At 39.5% G+C, this 23047-nt stretch overlaps 1 long non-coding RNA gene across 1 annotated transcript in view; it reads right to left on the reverse strand.

Moving 5' to 3' along the window:
- Positions 1 to 1117: 1117 nt before the first annotated feature.
- The window catches only part of LOC137502926 (uncharacterized), a 49126-nt gene continuing 27196 nt past the window's right edge, over positions 1118 to 23047 (reverse strand). Inside the window, exons 2-4 of the long non-coding RNA XR_011018928.1 lie at positions 10379 to 10585; positions 10145 to 10287; positions 1118 to 4221 (exon numbers count right to left, since the gene is read on the reverse strand). This is a non-coding gene — a long non-coding RNA (uncharacterized lncRNA). The remainder of the gene's footprint in view (positions 4222 to 10144; positions 10288 to 10378; positions 10586 to 23047) is intronic.

Genomic DNA, 23047 nt, shown 5'->3' on the forward strand with positions numbered 1-23047 from the left:
TTGGGCAGAGTTAAAAGGTCACTTCTAGAAAGCTTTCTTGCATAATTTAAAGAGTATTAATACTCTGCGTAGGTATATAAGGACATCAGACTCTCCTCAGCTTCATTATGTCTGCATTAACACCACCTTTGAGCTGGTTCGTTCAAAGTGCCAAGTTGGCGGAGCTGCCGATTGACTGATGTGAAAATGGGAAACTACGGAAAACCATCTTCACGGCTGCTGACAGTGGGGTTCAAACCCACTATCTCCCGGATGCGAGCTCATAGCTGCGCGCTCCTAACCGCATGGCCAACTCGCCCGTTAATAAGTTAATTAATATAGGCTACTACTATACTACTTATTTGTGTGATTTTTTAAATTCCTACAACACCCTAACAGGATGAAAATTGCTGGTTATTACTGCAAACAGAATAACGCACAAGAATTAAACAATTCTTAACTGCAGTTAATAACTCGTTACGGGGAAATAAACAACTTTATTCACCTCTTTGCTGCAAACGTCACAGGAGCAACTCCTGTAACCACTTTTTAATTAAAGACGAGTTGTAACCTGACGCTTTCAGCATAATTCATACACTGAACAAACGGGAACACCAAAATATTCTCACAGAATGAAATGCAGTTCTTTTCCCCAGAAGTCAACGGATACTGTGTCATCTTCTGCCTTGTGACAAACTACGGGAGTGTTCACTGCAGGAGGTTCTTAAGGCATTTCGGAGAGAGTGGTTTATAGCTTCCCGATTTTAAAATTTTCGTAAAGACTGAACATAAGCCAGCAAATATTTTATTTTCTCGAAATATACTGAAAGGCATTTTTAACCGATTTAGGGATAAAAATAAGAATTATATAGGTTTTAAAATAACGTCAATTCAGACATTTTTCAGCACAATAGGACTACAGTTTCTAACTTAATAAATACATGAAACGTGTATATACAACTTCATTTTTAGTCATTTCTTCAAGAACAAAATACGTCTTTCCCTAAAATCTGAGGGCTGGTGATTACATCCCTCCACAGAGTTGGCGTCATGAAGCGAGACATGTCACACCCCCGAATCCACATATATGGGAAAAGCAGTAAGAGAAGAAGAAGAATATTTTTTGTTTTTATTTTATTTTAAATTTTTCATCAAATAATATATAAACATAAATTTCTTCATTTTCACAAAAAACAGGAAATTAATAACTAATCAGTAGCTAACAAACAATTTAACCACCTAAAACAAAAAATCAAGGACAACTTACATAAAGGCAATACTACTGTACAGTAATTGTGGGTAAAACTGAAGACAGCATTTTTTCAGAGATGATAAATTCAATATTGTCAAGAAAGACCGCACTAATACCATCCAAAAGAATCTCAAATAAATACTCAAAAATCCACAGTTCTTGTTAAATGAACAGCAGACACTGCAATTGATTAACATGAACCCCAAAATACCAACTGCAAGAGCACTCCTTAAAATACACAATATAAACAGGGCCGATGACTTTCGATGTGACGCCTCTTTAAACAACAAGCATCATCCTCATCATCAAAATACCGAACTTGTGTCTAGGAGCAGCCATAATCGGCTTTAATAGACTTCTGCAGTGTTTTGGGGGTCCACTTCATGAAATAGTGAATTAGTTATGTGAATTAACTGCTTTATTGCACATTGCAGTGAACTTTTTATGCTTGCACAATGGATAATTTCGTATGTAGTGAGTGTAATAAATTTTTCAATTATAGGAAAACTTTAAATTATCATGTAAGAACAAAGCACACTAACAAAAATCCTAAATTTTCGTGCGATTTGTGTAGTTTTACCTCTCACACAAAATACAATTTAGAACGACATAAAAATTCACAACATAAGACTGCGAAGTGTGAACAACCTCAAGTAAAATGTCCGCTTTGTGTAGAAGAATGTGCTACAAAATCTGATATGGTGGCACATTTTATTAATTTTCATGAGATTCGTATCGCAAACGAAAGTTTAAAATTTGCGAATGAAGAGGATTTCCTTAAGTGGAAACGTGAAAAAGAAAATTAGCAAGTGTGTGAATTTGTTGTATGTCGCTCCAAGTACGAATGTAAAGATGGTTCCTCTAAAATGAAATACAGGTGTCACAGGAATGGGACCTTTAACTCAAGGGGTAATCATGAGCGTCACCAGAAAGTACTTGGAAGCAACAAGATAAGTGGTCATTGTCCAGCAAATATTGATGTTACTTTTCAGTCTGGAGAAGTGCATGTTTCATTTTGTGCAACACATGTAGGCCACCAAGAAGAGTTAGGTCGCATGAGATTATCGCTGTCGGAAAGAAATGACTTAGCGAGGAAGATTGCGATGAAAATTCCTTTCGATAGAATCCTTGATGAGGTTAGAGATTCTATTGGTGAAACTGACATTGAACGCATTCATTTTCTGACCAGAAAAGATCTATTTAACATTGAGCAAGAGTACAATTTAAAATCTGAAGCTGTGCGGCATGAGAATGATTGTACGAGTGTCGAAGCATGGACTCGTGAAATGGACGAACGTGGAGGAATAGTACGCTTTTACAAGGGTCAAGACATGTCTTCTATGCTGTACCCTCAATTAAAACTAGAGGACTTCGTTCTAATTATAATGAATGAGGCGCAGCAAGAAACGTTACTACGATACGGCGACAAGTTCACTTGTATTGACAGCACACATGGTTTAAATAAGTACGAATTTGAACTAACTACCCTCCTAGTCGTAGATGGCAAGTTTCAAGGATTTCCATGCGCGTTCATACTATCAAATAGGACGGATGCATTTGTGATGGAAGTGTTTTACAGAGTTATTAAAGAGGCTCTGCAAGTGACACTACAGCCAAAAGTGTTCATGTCAGACTTGGCAGAAACATTTTACAGTGCCTGGCTATGCGTAATGATGCCTGCCAAATTCCGCCTGTTCTGTTCGTGGCATGTTGACCGTGCTTGGAGGAAAAACCTTTCTAAAGTTAAAGGCCGAGAGAAACAGGTGGAAGTGTACAAGGAGCTCAGAGTATTGTTGGAGGAAAGAGACGAGGCTGCTTTTTTCGAGAATGCTCTATCAAGAAATAAATAAATTAAAAAGTGACCCTGACACAAGAGATTTTGGTATTTATTTCGAGGCCAATTATGAACACTCTGCAAGTAGCTGGGCTTATTGTAAACATCTCAATGCCGGCCTCAACACTAACATGCATCTAGAGCGCATGCATGGAGTAATTAAACACATATACATGGAGGGTAAGAAGCCTAAGAGACTGGACATCGCAATCCATATCCTCATGCGATTTGTGAGAGATAAACTTTATGACCGCCTTATTTACATGAATAAAGGCAAACTTACAAATAAACTCTCACAAATAAGACTAAGGCATGCCAATTCATTATCGTTACAACCAGGAGAAATTATTTGCAGTGAGGATGTATGGACTGTTCCATCCACGAAGAAAAGTGAACTGTACGAGGTCAGAAGAACGGGTGAAATGAATTGCGGCTGTGACCTGAAGTGTACAGAGTGCAATACCTGCATTCATTCATACGTTTGTACATGCCACGACTCTTCCATTAAATTTAATATGTGCAAACATATACACCTAGCGGCTAAATATATTGGTGGTGCTAATGAACACTATTTAGAATCAGATACAAATTTAGTCATTCAGGAAGCACCTTCAAACGAAGAAAAGGACATTATTCTGAAGGAATTGCATAATCCCATGAAAAGAAGGCTAAGTGAGGACATAGAAGAGCACAAGGCCAAGCTCCGAGAAAAATTTGAAAGCAGTCTCGCAACAACAGAATCACCAAAACATGTAGATATAATTGAGAAACAGCTCCAACCAATAATCCCAACTATACATGCCCATAGCACAAAAGCGATGATCAGCACACCACCTTCTACTTCAAGGGGGATAAAGTGTGAAACACAGTGACGATTATTTTCCACAAAAAAAGTCCCATAAGAAAACTTCTTCTTCCTTATCAAGGCCTACTGGCCTACAGGCAATTGCTGCAAATTTGTTACTCCACTAAGAAAAATGTGTTATAGGCCCTACTTCAGTACAATTGTTGGCTGCACTGGTGGAGATGTTCCATTTTTTCTTCTTCTTCTACTTCTCTCTCCCTCTTGTGTGGACTCCCTCTTTTTCTTGATCCCAAAGCGCCCTTCATGCTGCTGCTGGGAAGATTCTGTGTTGGCACAGAATTGGGATTTAGCCTAAAAAAAGTTTATTGAAACAAAGTTAATATTCATATTAATTATACACATTGCTTTTTGAATAAGCCCATGCTATAGTACTATGAAATGCAAAACTGGTAGGCTATAATAATACAGCATATAAATTACAGGAATATTATGAACTGTTATGAAATACCAATCAATTTCATAGTAGTTGTGTAACAGCCCAAGATGTATTATTATTATTATATTATTATTTTTTGTGGTCCATGGTGTGGGTTACTGCAGTCACCGCCTAGTTCGAGAACCACAGGCAACGGCTGAGTTGCCTATAACATGGTCCTCAGACTCGAGATACCCTAACATATTCCAAGTCATGGCCTGCTTTGTGCTCAGGTGGCTAGGACCCGTCAGGGGAGAGGTCGTCACTAGGACTATAAGTAAGGTAGCATCCTGCTTCACAGAATCGACCTACCTTGGGACATTTCAAGTAAGCCTCGGACCTATGGAAGTAACGGAGTCCAGGATACAGGCATACAATAGAGAAAGTAGAGAAAGAATGGGTGGCATACAGTGATGCGGCAGTAAAAGCAGGAAGGAAATGCCTAGGAACAACCCTCTCTAAAGGTAGTGAAAAGCAAAATATTGTCGGAATGACAGAGTGAAGGCAGTTTTCAGCGTTCAGTTACCACGGGCCAAGTCCTCAGTGTATCTGTGCTCCATGCGGTGGAGCTTGTGATAGGTATCGTACACTTATCTTCCTCAGAGAAAATAATTGCTGACATGTTTCTGCTGCAACTAATATTTACTCCCCGTTGTGAGTAGTGAAATGTTGTTTGGTGCCTTTATTATATAATAATAATAATAATAATAATAATAATAATAAATTGCGAGATACTATGCTGTAATGTGCAAAATATTCATGTTCAAATTATGCTCATGTTTTTCTAGTGTAACTTAAAGGATTTATGAACTGTAATTTAATCTTATGACCATTGACTGCAATAAAATACTAAGTTATTATTATTATTTAACTCACAGAGGCTTGCAGACTGAATGCTGAAGGGCATAACTGCCTGTAGCCATGTATGTATGTAATATTCATTTTCTCTATTTCAAGCAATAAAGGGAAGTTAAGTTTTATACACAAGAACTATTTAACTTCATAAAGCATAAAATTACAGGCCAGTCAGTTTGACATGCATTGCATGTACGCTTTGGGAAAGCATTCTTTCTGATTATATTAGACATGTTTGCAAAATTAATAACTGGTTTCATAGAAGGCAGTTTGAGTTTAGGAAATGTTATTCTACTGAAGCTCAACTTGTAGGATTCCAACAAGATATAGCAGATATCCTGGATTCAGGAGGTCAAATGGACTTTATTGCGATTGACCTATGTAAAGCATTTGATAGGGTAGATCATGGGAGACTACTGGAAAAAATGAGTGCAATTGGACTAGAAAAAAAGAGTGACTGAATGGGTGGCTTTTGTTACAAGCCCAAGTCAAGGCTTGGAGTGGAGGCCTCGCCCACACATGCTAGAGAGGCATCCTTGGTTCCTCCACCTGGGTGATACGGTGGTTCAGGTGAAGTGGGGCTGGTGACTGAGGTGAAGGCTCACTGCGGGGCGCTGGAACCAACACATCACTTTGCTCTACGTAGCCTGGCCCGAACTCAGTCATGATAATGCCAAGTGGAGACCACGTGAGTAGGCCTACTGAAGGGGGAACAAACCTGGCTAGGTTCGGGCCAGGGGCGGACCGCTGGATGGACGACTGAGGGGCGTGGTCTCTGCTACGGAGAGCCAAATTGTGGGAGGACAATGTATGGCTGTATGGCTCACCACGGATGGTAAGAACGACGCTCAGGACCCTAGAAGGGCCAAAAAACCTATGATTGATTGAAATATGTTTGCTTAAAAAGAGCCAATTTCAAAAATTTCGATATCAAGGGAAGCCATGGAAGCTCCAATAGAGCATATCCAGGAGCAAGCCCAAGATGAAGAAATGGAGACTGAAGTCCCAATTGGACAGGCTGTCGCTGACTCAAAACAAGAAATGGCAACAGAAGCTCCAGTAGAGCAGACTGCTACTACAAGCAAAGCAGAACGTCCATAGAAACAGAACTGAAGATTTCTGCCTCGAAAATCAAGATTTCATATCGACAAACCACCTCGCAACAGTGCATATTACAAGGAAAGGAAGGGAGCGAGGAAGGAGGCCAAAATAGCGACTGGAACTTGGACGGAGAAGAAGCCAAGGAACAGGGATCAGCGAGAGGCTATCCCTCCGACAATGCCCAAAAGGCTGAGGCCAGGGGATAGTATGCCATCAAGTTCGGCTACAAAACCGCCCACCAAAAACCAGAAAGAAGAGACGGTCATGTCCTTTTCGGAAAGACTAACTTCAATCAAGGTAGCAATAATACCTAAAACCTTTCCAGATGGGAAACTGAAGGAGGATGACGTGAAGGAACTTACATTTGCTCTGATAGCGCAAATGAAACCGCTGTCAGATGGATGCCTTTCAGCCTTCCTCGAATCTCCAAGGCTGGAAAGTGGAGCAGTGGTCCTGATCTGTGTAAATCCAGAAACTAAAAGCTGGCTGGAACAGACAGTGGCCAATTGCTACCCTTGGAAAGGGGAGAATTTGGAGGTGGCAGAAGTCAAGAAGGTGCTGAATACTACAAAGGTCATCGCCAAGTTTCCTCCTCCATATGACAAGATGAAGGTTGATGATGTGCCTTTCAGGATACATGAGCATGACACCAAATTTCCGACGAAAGAGTGGAGAGTGCTGAATGCAACAACTACTGATGACACAGGAAGGATAACTGTTTTGGCCCTTAATGAAAGAGCTTTTGAACAGCTCAAGAAGAGAGGCCTTAAGGCCAAGCTTGGACTTGGGCAGATCAACTTTCAAGTAATCAAGGGAAAAACAAAACCTAGCGTTGGCAAGGATGGTACTGAAAGTTCTACAGGCCAACCTACAACATAAAAAGTCAGCTGTTGCCAATTTCGTCAGGAAGTTCAAGTCCGAGGCTATCGATGTGGCTTTTATACACAAGCAATGGGTAGCTAAGGGCAGAATAGCAGGACTCACGGAATCTGGAGGTAAGTTAATGTACGATACTACATCGAATATGCCTAGAACATGTTTACTTGTGAGCAGAAGACTACAATGCCTTCTGATGCAGGAACATTGTTCCAAGGACTTATTGGCAGCCAAGATAAAAGATAAAACTTGGAAATTGGGAAGCTCCCAGAGATATAACCATAGGCTCTGCATACCTCCCATATGACTCAACTAATCTGTCCCCACCAGAAGAAGTTGAGAACCTAATTTGCAACGCAAAGAGGAAAGGCGAACACTTAGTCCTTCGAGCAGATGCAAATTCACATCACACGGCATGGGGCAGCAATGCAAGAGGTGAGTCTTTACTAGAGTTTATTATTGGAACTCTTGACGACACTAAAACCAAGAAACAAGCCTACGTTTATAAATAAAAATCGTCGGGAGGTAATAGACATTACACTCAGCACTACGCATATTGCAAACTTTATTAAAGACTGGAAGGTACTGGAGAAACCATGATTGGCAGACCACCAGCACATCCAATTTGCAATAGATGTGAGACTATGTGGGATTGACATGTACAGAGTAAAAAAAGAACTGGGATAGATACAGAGAAGTTCTAGGGAAGGCTGTACAAGAAATTCAAACTAATGTGAGAGGACAGAAAGAATTGGATGGGCACTGAAAGTATTAGAAGAGGCCATAATAGACTCATTCCATGACAACTGTCCTCTCAAAGAAAAGAAACACACCAAAAAGTAAGGTGGTGGAACAACAAACTAGCCAAAATGAAAAAAGAGGTTAGGATGTAGTATAGAATATCATCTAGAAATGGTATGTGGGACGTATATCATAGGAAACTCACTGAGTATAACCTAGAGATATGGAAAGCAAAAAGAAAATCTTGGAGACCGTTCTGTGAGAAAGTGGAAGCACACAATGAAACAGCAAGGCTCCAGAAGATTCTGAAATCAACCCATATAAATCACATGTCTTGAAGAACATCTGAAAATGAACTATAGGAATAAGAACATTTTCATTTTAATGGACAGCCAAGCGGCCATTAAGGCACTAGAGGCAGTCCGGATAATATCCAGAATTGTCTGGTATTGCCACTCATTTCTTCTGAAGCTCTGAAAGTACAACATTGTCAAAATAAAATGAGTACCAGGCATAAATGTATAAAAGGAAATGAAAAGGCAGATAAACTGGCCAGGAAAGTGGCAGAAACACATTTTGTAGGCCCGGAACCTGTATGCGGGATTTCCTATGGACAAGCCCGACACTACATAGGAAAATGCATACAAAAGAAACAGATGGAAAACTGGAAAACTACTCCAGGATGCAGGCTTGCAAAGGAACTGAAAAAGGACTAAACAAGAAGCATACTAAAGAGTTGTTGAAACTCAACAGAGGAAATATAAGATGGGTAGTAGGACTGTTGACAGGATACTGCCATCTGAAAAAAAAAAAAAAAACCTACATAGAATTGGAGTAATAAGAGACAACATATGTAGGAAATGCAATGAAGCAGAGGAATCAGCTGAACACATACTTTTCGAATGTGAGGCGTTGGGTAGAATCAGACTCTCTACTCTAGGACTACCAGGTGAAGTGAGAGGACAAATCCAAGAAGACCCAATAAGAACAACCTGCTGCTTTGTGAAGGGAGCAGGTATATCTAAGTGGGAATGAAGGAAAAACATGGTAGCAAAAGGTCTTAGAGGTCGACACTAATTAGGAACTAATATTTAGAGGCCCCATGAAGAAAACAAGAATGAGTGGCTATATTTCTAGAAAATAGAACTCAGAGAATTAGAGTAGGCAAAGCTTTTTCTGACCCTGTAAAAACCAAGAGGGGAATTCCTCAGGGCAGTATTATTGGACCTTTATATTTTCTTATATATATAAATGATATGTGTAAAGAAGTGGAATCAAAGATAAGGCTGTTTGCTGATGATGTTATTCTGTACAGAGTAATCAGTAAGTTACAAGATTGTGAGCAACTGCAAAATGACTTCGATAATGTTGTAAGATGGACAGTAGGCAATGGTACGATGATAAACGGGGTTAAAAGTCAGCCTGTCAGTTTCACAAATAGGAAAAGTCCTCTCAGCTTTAATTACTGCGTTGATAGGGTGAAAGATCCTTTTGGGGATCATTGTAAGTATCTAGGTGTTAATATAAGGAAAGATCTTCATTGAGATAAACACATAAATATGATTGTAACTAAAGGGTACAGATCTCTGCACATGGTTATGAGGGTATTTAGGGGTTGTAGTAAGGATGTAAAGGAGAGGGCATATAAGTCTCTGGTAAGACCTAAACTAGAGTATGGATCCAGCGTATGGGACCCTCACCAGGATAACTTGATTCTCAAGAACCGGAAAAAATCCAAAGAAAAGCACCTTGATTTGTTCTGGGTGATTTCCAACAAAAGAGTAGCGTTACAAAAATAATGCAAAGTTTGGGCTGGGAAAATTTCGGAGAAAGGAGACGAGCTGCTCGACTAAGTGGTATGTTACAAGTGATAAAAATCATGTTGGGTCCATACTGAATCTCAGTTATGTTCCGAGCTGTCAGTGGAGAGATGGCATGGCATGACATTAGTAGACGAATAAGTTTGACTGGTGTCTTTAAAAGTAGGAAAGATCACAATATGAAGATAAAGCTGGAATTGAAGAGGACAAATTGGGGCAAATATTCATTTATAGGAAGGGGAGTTAGTGATTGGAATAACTTACCAAGGGAGATGTTCAAGAAATTTCCAATTTCTTTGCAATCATTTAAGAAAAGGCTAGAAAAAAAAAACCAATAGGGAATGTTCCACCTGGCCGACTGCCCTAAATGCAGATTAAGAGACTGAGTGATTGATTCATGACTTACCCCTGACTAAAGTGCCGAGGATTCCTAAAATCTGTGGATTGGAAGTGATCTCAACATATCTTGTATGTATGTAGGTAGGTAGGTCCCTTTTCTTGATGTCCTCAAGATCATTTCTCCTCAATTTGACAACCCATTGATCACACCTAAAACATAAAAAAAGCCAAATTAAAGTCAAACCTATGAGTGCAATCTCTGCACCGCCACTAATATTTCACAATATTGGAATTTACTTACACTGATTTGTCTCGAGGAAAGCGGAAGAAAGAGTTTATTCTACTGACGGAGGGCCTATAACACATTTTTCTTACTGGAGTAACAAATTTGCAGCAATTGCCTGCTGTTCACTCTCGGTAGGCCTTGACAAGGACGAAGAAGTTTTCTTATGGGGCTTTTTTGTGGAAAATAGTGTGCTTTGTTCTTACGTGATGATTTAAATTTTTCCTGTAATTGAAAAATTTATTACACTCACTACATACGAAATTGTCCATTGTGCAAGCACAAAAAGTTCACTGCAATGCGCAATAAACCACTTAATGCACGTAACTAATTCACTGTTTCATGAAGTGGACCCCCAAATACTGCAGAAGTCTATTAATACAGTCTGTACACAGCAGCACGATTTAAAATAACTCGGCGTAAATGACTCGTACAGTAAACTATCACAAACCAAGCAATACTGGCTTCGCGAAAAGCTGCATCGGCTGCACTTCGACAACAGAAGAAAAGCGTCTTTTACAGTCTGTACTTCACAGCAGCACGATTTAAAATAACTCGGCGTAATGACTCGTACAGTAAACTATCACAAACCAAGCAATACTGGCTTCGCGAAAAGCTGCAACGGCTGCACCTCGCGGAAATGCTTTATGGCTGCACTTCAACAACAAACAAAACAGAGCTTCTTCTTCTCCTTGCCCCACACGTGGCGCGCAATAGCTAGGTAGGCGGTACTAAACGCCGAGATGGCTCGAGCAGGCCCGGACATAGCCGATTATTGGCTGCTCCTCGACATTCCCTAGACTCAAGTGCTTCGAGGTTGTACCCGACGTCACTTCACCAAACTTCACGTGACAAAAACGGGAGCTCCTATTGGTAGAAACAACTCCTAACATGCGTAACACATATTTATGTCACGTTATGGTCTTTCGGCTGAAATAAATTCGTAATTATTGCTTTGATAACCACGTGTGAGACCAGTCTACTTTGTTTATCTTTTTTTTATTTTCATTTTCATGCTCTGCGGGTGTTTTTCAGTGAAATTCTGAGTGGAATTTCTTGTTTGAAGAAGTAGAAGATATTTGAGGTAAGAATTCCTTATTATTTTGTGTTTTATTAACCTCCTGAGGCCGGAATATAAAATGCATATCACACCAATTAAAATGAAATTCCAATAAATATAACACCAACTTTTCGGCATACTCAGAGTTATATTTAGTTTATTGTTTAAAATATTTTTTGCGGGATATTTTATTCTATTTTAAACAGTGTCCTCTTAAAAGAACACTAGGCCACAGGAGGTTATGTAAGTTATTAAGTTGATGATTGATAGCTGTTTCTGTTCCTAAAAATATCTTTTTTTAAAGTTTTTTTTCGTGGTGGTTGTTATTAATAACAATAACATGTGTATCATATTTATGTCATGTTGTGGCCTTTCGGCTGCAATAAATTCTTAATTTATTAAATTCAGTTGATGTAGTCCTATTATTTCTGATAAGCCACTGTCGTTTTGATGGTATTGAATTTAGCAGTAAAAGTATAAACTGTTGATAGTGCTCTTAATTATTTCCTTCTATTTCTTTTTATTCCTTAGATCATGCATGGAAAGTGCCAAATTTGTGCGATATACACCAATAGCGAAGAGTTCTGGCAGCAAGGAATCTTATCTTATTTCACCATTTCCCTGTTCCTAGACGTGATATTTGCAAAAAGTAGCTGGACATTGTGGGAATCCGAAAGTTGCGGCAGCTTTCTTCAAAGCAGCTGAGGAACCACACTATGTGTTTGAGACATTTTCGCTGCTCCAGCTATCCAGGACCTCTATCGAAGATACTGTCTCAGATAGAAGTAAGTAATTATTATCATTATTAATATTATTAATGGTCACAGTACTGTGACCATTAATATTATTAATGGTCACAGTACTGTGACATATCAAATTTTTCTGTTGTTCATTTCAAATTGCTCTCTGGAGGTAATTATGGTAAATTCAACAGTGGCAGACAAGGTTGAACCTCGCTTCTCATAATGAAAGTCACTGTAATGTCCGTCATACCTAGTCTTGCCTTACCTAGCAAGTTGAAAAGAGCAAAATCAGTCCTTTAATATCCCTCAATACAGTCAAGTGCTTCACGAATTTTGGTGGACAGCATGCTCAGTGTAATTTTATTCCTGTTATTCCTACCTTAAGAACTGTGGGAAGACCATAATAACTATAGATATATTTATAAATGAATGATGATTGCATTCACTGTAGTAGGGAAGAAAAAAATTCATATCTTAGTGATTTTTTTTGTCCATATAGATGTGCCTCGACATAAGTCTGGACGTCGGTCAGGTCCTTCGGCTGCTATGAGTTCCGCTGCTGCTGCTCCCACTCCCTCCACTCCTGTTACCGGTACTGCTGCTACTTCTACCACTGTTACTATCACTTGTAGTATTGCTGTTTCTACTACTACAGCCAATAGTGATACTGTTGAACCCTTACCAAGATGCTTAATTCCTTTTCATTTCCTACAGGCATTGGCACGGCTTTCTTCTAAGTGTTAGAATCTCGAGTCAGAACTGTGAGTAGGCTAGTGATCAAAAAGTTTGGTCCCTCATTTGTAATGAAGTTTCTTTGTCTGCTAGACTTCATTACAATGTTACTTTGGATTAAATTGGTGGGTACAAAGACTATGGACACCTAGGATGTACCAACGGATTTGCTGTCATGCCACCGGGCGAGTTGGCCGTGCGGTTAGGAGTGCGCAGCTATGAGCTCGCATCCACGAGATAGTGGGTTCGAACCCTACTGTCGGCAGCCCTGAATATGGTTTTCCGTGGTTTCCCATTTTCACACCAAGCAAATGCTGGGGCTGTACCTTAATTAAGGCCACGGCCGCTTCCTTCCCACTCCTAGCCCTCTCCTGCCCCATCGTCGCCATAAGACCTCTCTGTGTCGGTGTGACGTAAAGCAACTTACAAAAAAAATGTTATGTCCCGCGGAATCGACTGCTTGCATGCTATTCCACGCTAATTCAGACACTGCTCGCGCACGACACTACCAATGTAACTCGCGCAATTATGCTGACAATGATGAAGATTTTTCATTTAAGTAAACAGTTTTACAGTGTTTACATTTTAATTTGGAACACATAATGACTGAAATATGTGTAGCCTCTGTAGCTCAGGTGGCAGCGCGGTGGCCTCTCACCGCTGGGTTCCGTGGTTCAAATCCCGGCCACTCCATGTTAGATTTATGCTGGACAAGGCGGAGACGGGACAGGTTTTCTCCGGGTACTCTGGTTTTCCCTGTTATCTTTCATTCCAACAACACTCTCCACTGTCATTTAATCTGTCAGTCATTAATCATTGCCCCAGAGGAGTGTGACAGGCTTTGACAGCCGGCACAATTCCTATCCTCGCCACAAGATTGGGCCTCATTCATTCCATACCTGGCCAGCCCCGTGGTGTAGGGGTAACGTGCCTGCCTCTTACCCGGAGGCCCCAGGTTCGATTCCCAGCCAGATCAGGGATTTTTACCTGGACCTGAGGGCTGGTTCGAGGTCCACTCAGCCTACGTGATTAGATTTGAGGAGCTATCTGACGGTGAGATAGCGGCCCCGATCTAAGAAGCCAAGAATAACGGCCAAGAGGATTCGTTGTGCTGACCACAGGACACCTCATAATCTGCAGGCCTTCGGGCTGAGCAGCGGTCGCTTGGTAGGCCAAGGCCCTTCAAGGGCTGTAGTGCCGTTTGGTTTGGTTCATTCCATACCTGACCCGGTCACTGACTGGAAAATAGGTTGTAGGTTTTCAATGACTGAAATATGTATTAATATTATGTAAACCAAGTGAGTTAGGAGCACGCAGCTGTGAGCTTGTTTTTGGGAAATAGTTGGTTCAAGCCCCACTGTACCGGGCGAGTTGGCCATGTGGTCAGAAGCACGTGGCTGTAAGCTTGCATCCCGAATCCGACTGTCGGCAGCCCTGAAAATGTTTTTCCGTGGTTTCCCATTTTCACACCAGGCAAATGCTGGGGCTGTACCTTGATTAAGGCCACAGCCTCATCGCTCCAATTCCTAGGCCTTTCCTATCCCATCGTTGCCCAAGACCTATCTGTGACGGTGCAGCGTAAAGCAACTAGGAAAAAAAAAAACATTGTCGACAGCACTGAAGATGGTTACCGTGGTTTCCCATTTTCACAGCAGGTAAATGCTGGGGCTGTACTTTAATTAATGGCCATGGCTGCTTTCTTTCCACTCCTAGCACTTTCCTATCCCATCATCGCCATATGATCTATCTGTGTCGGTGCGATGTAAATTAACCTGAAATATTGTATAATTAGTAGATATCTAGGTTATGATAGCCGGGCGGTCCGTGAAAGGTCCTAGGGAGAGCACTGTGTATGGGTTAAATATTGTTGAAGACTTAAAATTAAACAATTTCAATTTGCAAAATCATAATGATTGGGTATTAAAGTTTTCAATTTTGTATTACAAAACACCCAGCACGTAGGCTACACAGTGTAGTCACATATCTGTGAGATTGCACTTGGGCAGTGGTGTGTTCGAGTCCCACTGATGGCAACAGTGAAGATGGTTTCCCTTCTTTGCAATAGGCAGGCAGATATACTGTCCCCTTCAAAAGTGGTCATAATTTATTAAAAAGAAAATGATTTATTTCATCAGCGTGTTGGAACATTATTTTAATCGGCAAGAGGGTGAGACTCTGTATTTCGTGCTAGTGCGAGCCAGTCACTTCGCGAACCGGTTTTTCCCGACCTACAGAGAGAACGAGGAAGCAGGGTGGAATTCCTGTTATGTGGCCTTCAGACACATGTGTGCGTACCACGTGACCCGGCGAGCAGCCTGATCTCAATCGATTAATAAATGGAAAGTCAAGTGACGTAAAACTGGAGCAGCCAATAAAAATGACAATCTTCACAGGAATTCAACAAATCCACCAATTAAATGTAATTAAGAGACACACCTATGTCTTGATATAGGAAATTAATGGTAATTCCAGAGGAAATTTTGTAGAGGGTTTTATAATTCTGAACGCTGAATTTGAGCATTACTCTGACTGCAGCAACGGAAGAGAATGGACGTCGTTTGCTTCATCGGAAGACTTTACCTTAGAGTAGGCATCGAGGACTGTATAAACAGCAATTCAGACACTCGAAAAATTAGCTACGATTTATTTAGGGTTGTCCTAAGATAAGTGTCTTCATCCAAATTATAAAGCATCGTGAGTGAATCCTGGGCTATTTCTAAGACTTTTGTTAGTTTCAGCTTTCTACAAGAACTTGGAAGAAGAAAGGTCCTTAGTTCGAGTTACTGCAAGATGGTTATCCAGTTCCGCGAAGAATACTGCAAGTTCCTGTATATCTTCAGCTTCTCCATAAATCACTAAACATGTAAGGCATCGGACATGGGCGAGACTTCGTTCGATGGAAGGTGATGTGACCACGTGCTAGATCTTCAGCCAGAATCCAGTTCACACCAGCCACATGAGCATTCTTTAAGAATTCAATTTCTTTCTATCTTTGTAAAACGTTTGTAAGCGTAGCCTTATTTTATTCACTTAGATTTCTATTAGTTTTGCAGTAGTTTGACTTTTCATTCTTCTTTCTTTGGTGAGAGGTAGTTAGTGCTCTGGAATGAGTGTGTATTTGTTCTATTAGTTAGAAATGAGTGTGTGTCATCGAGAGAGACCTCAACTGTCCTAAGAATTTAGAAGGCAGGAGAGATAAAAATAATTGAACCCCGCGTTAAATTTGATCAGTTTGAAATAATTGGGAAAATTAATTGAGACAAATTAGGACAGTGTTCTTGTGTTTTTCTTAGTGTAGAATTTCATTCTACGATTGTACGTCATGTTTGTGGGTTCGAGTTTGTTTAGAGTCATCCGAATAACTTCATACGACAGCTTTGCGAATGAGATTATGCACGGTCAGGAATATAATAATAATAATAATAATAATAATAATAATAATGAGTAAAAATAATTAAAGCTAATTACGGGCTAAAATTGTTTAATAAGGTCATGGGTTTAATGTTAGTTATTCTTGGAAAGTGTTATCGTGTGCTCACTTTATGTAAAGTAAGCCTGGGACATGGCAATTCTCCGGACCGAGTATCGACGAGTTATATGTATGTTTTCTGCGCTATTAATTTGAGTATGACTTGCAGATGGGCATTGTATTTGAGTAATTTATGCATCCATTAGAGTCAAATTTTGGGAAGAGATGTGTCACTGGACATGATTTCTTCGAGCTTCAGTGCGGAATAATTGAGAGCCACGACATTATGATGAATAAAAATAAATACCGCAACTCATGTACCGTAAGCGCGTATTCTAATATTTTGACCTGTGTTATAGTTATTCTACTAGCTTAATTGGGATGATTTCTATTTAAAATATTCCTTGAACATCGTTGTATAGTTAATTTCTTCGTATAAGTGATAACCTTAATTCTATCACATTCTGAATTGATACCGGAGATGTGCGTGATAGTGTCATCTAGAGAATGGTTTACCTAATTTGCAGTAAATCCTAAATTTAATAATAATGGGTTAGTGTTCGTGTAAATAATATTATAATAATGCCGTGTACCCATGTGTGAATGTGTGATGTGAGATTTGATCCTATTCTGTGTTTTTGAATGTTTCTTGTACGATTTTGTGACGATATTCTCCATTATGTGCGTCAAATTTTTGACCGGCTTGTATTATTTCGCGTGTCCGTAATCGGATCAATTTTGAATCTTTAGAAGATTTTATTGTAATTTAAGATAGATTAGGGCCTAATTCACTAAGTTAAAGTGAATAAGAGAAGGCAACGTCCGTGGACTGATGTCACGAGATTTAATTATTAGTTATTGTACAGTCATTTTCTGCATAAAATTGAGCAAAAGTTAGGATGATATAAGTTCAAGTAAAGATTTATTACAAGAAGTTTAATCAATTAATAATGATAAAAATGAAGTAATTATTATTGGGAAAGTCTAAGGAAGACGTGCTAACCATAAATTGATGAATTAAATAATTTTTAATAATTTAAATAAGGAAGAGGAAATAATCATTTTCTTGGAAATAAGCTAAATCCAAGAGGGAATATTTTAATTTAAACAATTTGATCATCATTATAGGAGAATGATATCAGATATTATTTTGTTTTTCTATCAATTTTACAGTAAATTAATGATTCCTATATTTATTATTACAGAAAGAAACAGTCGTTGAATTTAATTTTGAGCGAGATCCCTCATGAATGATAGCACGAGGAGAAGATATTTTCAAGAATCAAACCCAGATTTTGTGGATTTAATTGTTTTCTTTAAAGGAGTGTCAGTTTTAATAAATGTGTAAACCTATTTTTGTCTCCTTTCATTTGTCGCTAGTCCTTCATCTATCCCTGCCTTTAAAATTTTCTGCACAGCCGATAGCGAACGGTCCACCACTGAGACCCTCGCTCTCCGGCGAGCTGAGCCCGGCATGAAGGGGGCAGGTATAGATTTGGCGGCCAACGTGGTTAGGCCCGATTTATTGGCTGTACCAATAAAAGGACTCGATCTTGTAGTCCAGAATTTGGACAAAAACAAGATGCGGCGACAAATAAAATTTTTCAGGTTATTCTTGAAACATTTATTAGCCCAAACTTTTGTGGCGGACTACACTCAGGTTAAGTTTAGGAAGGGCCTTGTTGTTTAATTATAAACAAAATCTGGACGATAGTTGTCAAAATTTTTGTAGCGGCTATTTTCCGCATAATTTGGACTTAGGCTGTAGGAGTGTATTTTGCGACGTTAATCTTCTCTGAAGGCTGTGACATCAATCCACTTGTGACTGATGAATTGGATTCTGGTATGTGGCCATCGAACTTAGTCCTCCCATGTCTGAATTGCCGTTTATTTCAAAGGAAAATGAGTACTGTAACAATGGAGGATTTACGTAGACTCCTAGACGGAGTAGTGACAGACTTACATAATAATTTAAAACGGGAAATGAATGAGAATCAAACTAAAGTAGAGCAGAAACTCAGTGAAAATAACGAATTATTAGAGCTAAAACTTAATGAAAACAGTGAATTATTAGAGCAAAAACTCAGTGAAAATAGCATGTCATTAGAACAAAAACGTAGTGAGAATTTAGAGCAAAAACTTAGTGAAAATAGTATGTCGCTAGAACAAAAACTTAGTGAAAATTTAGAGCAAAAACTTAGCGAGAATAGTGAGTTAGTAAAACGGGAACTTAAAGACACTATTGAGGAAATTCAAAGCAAGACAGAGGAAAATATCGAAAAGCTACACATGGACGTTAAATTATTTAACGGGAAGTTAGCTTCAGTTCAAAGTGAATTGGTATCTGTGAAGCAAAATTTTTCAAATTTAAAGGGAGAAATCCAGGTCGGAATAGACAATGCCATGTCAGCTATGTCTAATGAATTTAGTGAAAGGCTAGCTAAAGTACAAACTGGGATATTGCAAGGATTAGGCAAGTATAAGGACGAGGTGCAAGATAAATTTCAAGCGATTGAGGAGAAAATCGATGAGAATGCACAGGACTTAACAGCAACCAAAACAGCATGGTCTAGGAAATTCACGCAAATTTTCGAAACTGTGAAACAGGTAGAAAAGGGCGTTATTGCTGAAATAAAACTAGCCCAAACCACCAACTCAGAGCGACTTGAATATTTTTACGAAACGATTGAGGAGACACAACAGAGTTTGCAAACTATGAAAACTTCAATAGATAAAGAAATAGGAGAGGTCAAAGCTAGTTCAGAATCTTATAAACAAGAACTGCAGAATGGAATTCAGGAACTCACTAAAGAATTACAATTGCTTAAATTGCAAGGCGAAAGTCATAATATTGTAACCAACACATTGTTAGAGAGGCAAAGTAATTTAGAGAAGAAGGTATCCGGAGAAATCTTATCTTCAACTCCGAAGCAGAACGACCGAATGAATGTCCATGACAATGTAAATGTCACCAATCCAGCTCCAGGATATAATAGCGGAGGAGTAAGTCAACTTAATACGTCAGGTCAAACGCAGATAGTAAATATAATTCGAATGCAGGAAGACCATCCAAAAAAATTTAATAACGTAAAAGGGGTAACTCCCAGGAGTTTTATTAATGAACTACAGGAATATTTTCGGGACAACAAGATACCAGAAGAGCGCCAACTGCGAGTAACGGAAAGATATTTGGAGAATTCTGTACTGACGTGGTTCACAGCGTTCCGATATTCATTCGACAATTTCGAAGGATTTAAGAGGGCTTTCCTAGAAAAATATTGGAACACAGACATTCAACATAATCTCAAGACAGAATTGTATGCTAAGAGGTATGCCTTATCCACGCCAACACGATTTTCGGAATTTTTCTCCAGTCAGCTACGTAAGCTACGAGAGCTAGACACACCTCCATCGGAAGCCGAATTAATAAAGGTTATTACCAGGCAACTTCCAGCAGAGACGCAACGAATTATGATTGCCTCAAATGTACAAACCGCAATTCAAGCTGAAGCCATATTACGACAGCTCGACATGACATCTAGAGAACCACAGAGGCGAAATCCCGGCCAAGAACAACAAGTTTTCCAAGCCAATGTCGCCAGACCTGAAGAAAGGAACATTGCTAACCAAGGGAGAAATTGGGGTAGAAACGTCGAAGGAAGACAACCTAGAGACCGATCTCCGAGACCAGGACGCCGAGATGATGAAGAATGGAATTATTCCAGACGTAATGTCCGAAGAAGACCATATGAGAACAACAGGGACAGATGGAGAAGAGAACCAGAGAATAGAAGACCCGAGAGACGGAAGAGAAACTGGAGAGAGGAAGAGAGAGAGAAGTATTTGCGTGAACTCCAGCAGTCCAGTCAAGAACGTAAGAAATGGCATCGGGGTATACATGAGCAGGACGTCAACCCTGATATTGTTGGAGCGGAGAGTTTGGAGTATCAAAGAGCAAAACAAAGGGAAGATAAGGAACATTCGGAAGACGATGGGTACAATCAAGGTGCCATCAAAAAAAAACCCTGAATTAGTAGGAGATAGTCTCGACACTAACCCTTGTAGTAATAGTGAAACGAAAGAATGGATTATTGTTCAAATTGATTCCTGGATGACAAGATCAGATGACCTACTTGAAGAAAATCTGGAGTCGAACACAAACTACCTAAAAACACTACCTATAATTTCGGCTAGAATATGTGGTGTAAGAGTAAAATGCTTAGTGGATACTGGATCTACAATTAGTGTCATTTCAACTTCTTTCCTAAATGATTTAAAGGACAGACATGATATCCCGATTATACCAGTATCTCACATTAAAATAAAAGGAATTATCCCGGATAAGACTGTGGCATGCAAACTACAGACACTGTTGGATGTTGAGATAGGAAATACAAAATTTCAGAACGTATTCTTGGCTTTGTCAAACATAAAATTTAACATCATTCTAGGAGTTGACTTTTTGACATCTTACCATGCCAATATTGATCTAAATTCCAACCAGATTCTTTTTCGATTGGATGAGACATTTGAAACGGCTATAGTTAATCCAGCCGATATAAATGATCAGAGTGTGTTTCTCATTAATAACGCCTCGACATCGTGGGAATCCGAAGACCAGGAGGCCACAGAAGAGGTAAATCAGGCTCTGGATAATATTATAGAAGAGGGCGACGATGCAACACACCCGTATGACCTCATAAACTCTAAGGTTAACCAAGCTATAGGAACGGAAGAAGAGAGAGGCCAAATCCGAGAGTTATTGTTAAAGTATAAATCAGTGTTTGATGATAAACCAGGCCAGATCCCTGACTTTAAATATTCTCTAGTAGTCACAGATTGGACTCCGTTTAAAAAGAAGCCTTATCCGATCCCCGAGAAATTTCATTCTCGTGTAGGGAAAATTATTGCAGAAATGGAGAGAGACGGGATTATCATGAAGTCCAGTACACCATTCATAAGTGCTCTAGTGGTGGTGCATAAACCAGATGGATCTCTGAGAATATGTTTAGATGCGCGAAATATTAACTCCAAACTGATACCAGAAAGAGACCAGGCGCCAGCAATTAAAGATGTCCTTAGAAAATTCCGTGGCATGAACTTATTCACATCAGTGGATTTTACCTCCTCGTATTACCACATTCTTTTGGAAGAAAAGTCAAGATTATTGACTGGATTTATGTTTGACCAGCAAACATACGTTTTTAGAAAATTGCCCTTTGGCATTTCCAACGCCGCGGCCGCTCTTATCCGTGCCTTAGATAGATGCCTTACAGATGAAGTCAAGAGTTTTACTACTAAATATGTTGATGATTTGCTTATGGCGAGTGAAACATTCGAAGAACATCTGGTTAAACTAGAAAAACTGTTGAGCAATCTTTCGAAATTTGGGTTCCACATAAACCTAAAGAAATCACGCTTCTGCCAGTCTGAAATATTATTTTTAGGCCATATTATTGATGGAAAATGGATAAGGCCGAACCCTATAAAAATTGAAGCAATTAGCAAATTTCCAAGGCCGATTCGTGTCAAACAAGTACGGCAGTTCCCAGGCATGGCCAACTTCTTTGCGAGCCATTGTCCCAACTATACCCAAACGGTAGCTCCACTTCAAGATCTATTGAAAAAATGTAACAGATGGAAATGGAACGAAGAGTGTGACCTGGCATTTACCAAGACCAAAGAGATGCTGTTGAATTACGTTAAGCTCGGATATCCTGATTTCGGAAAACCCTTTATAATACAAACGGATGCATCTCGAATCGGAATTGGGGCTGTGTTATTCCAGGAGGACGGAGAGAAGCCGGAAAATAAAACTTACCTAGCCTTCGTTAGTCGAAAATTACGAAATCATGAAAAGCATTATTCCGTAACTGAGATAGAAATGTTATCCATAGTATTTGCATTGAAATATTGGCAGAAAATCATCTACGGATTTCCGATCATTATTAGAACAGATCATAAAGCTTTAACCTTCATGCTAAAGGCTACTATGGCATCAGAACGAGTATTTTGATGGACAATGTTTGTGCAACAGTTCAACATTCAATTGGAGCATTGTTCTGGGAAGAGTAATTTACTGGCCGACTGTCTGAGCCGTAATCCTAATGAGGAAGTACTGGAAGTCAACCAACTTGAACTAGTTCCCGAGGATCACTAATTCTTAAGAAAACTCAGATATATACGGCAAGCTCAAAAAAGAGACAGTGACTTAAGACCCATCATTGATTTCCTAGAGGATAAAATTAAACCTAGAGATCCTGGATACCGTAGAAAAAGAAGAAGAGCTTCCCGATACCAGTATTTAGATAACATTCTATTTAAATTTGTGGATCCGGAAAAATCGAAATTGAGGATTGTTGTAACTTCGAAATTATTTGAACCTTTAATTTGGCATGCACATCGAATTACCGGACATGGTGGTATCGATAAAACACTGGCTACCATCCAAGAAAAATTTATATGGGACAAACAAAGGTCAATAGTAAGGAACATAGTTCGAACCTGTGACACATGCCAGAGGGTAAAGCCAAGCTCTCATTTATTGCAACATAATCCTATTCCAATCATACCTTCCGAGCCTAAACAGCTGTACGCAATGGATTTGTTTGGTCCCGTTCCTACATCAAAGAGAGGTAACCGACATGTTGTCGTCACCATCGATGTATTCTCAAAATATGTGA

Source organism: Anabrus simplex, chromosome 13, assembly GCF_040414725.1.
Source record: "Anabrus simplex isolate iqAnaSimp1 chromosome 13, ASM4041472v1, whole genome shotgun sequence".
In the NCBI taxonomy this organism is placed as follows: domain Eukaryota; kingdom Metazoa; phylum Arthropoda; class Insecta; order Orthoptera; family Tettigoniidae; genus Anabrus; species Anabrus simplex.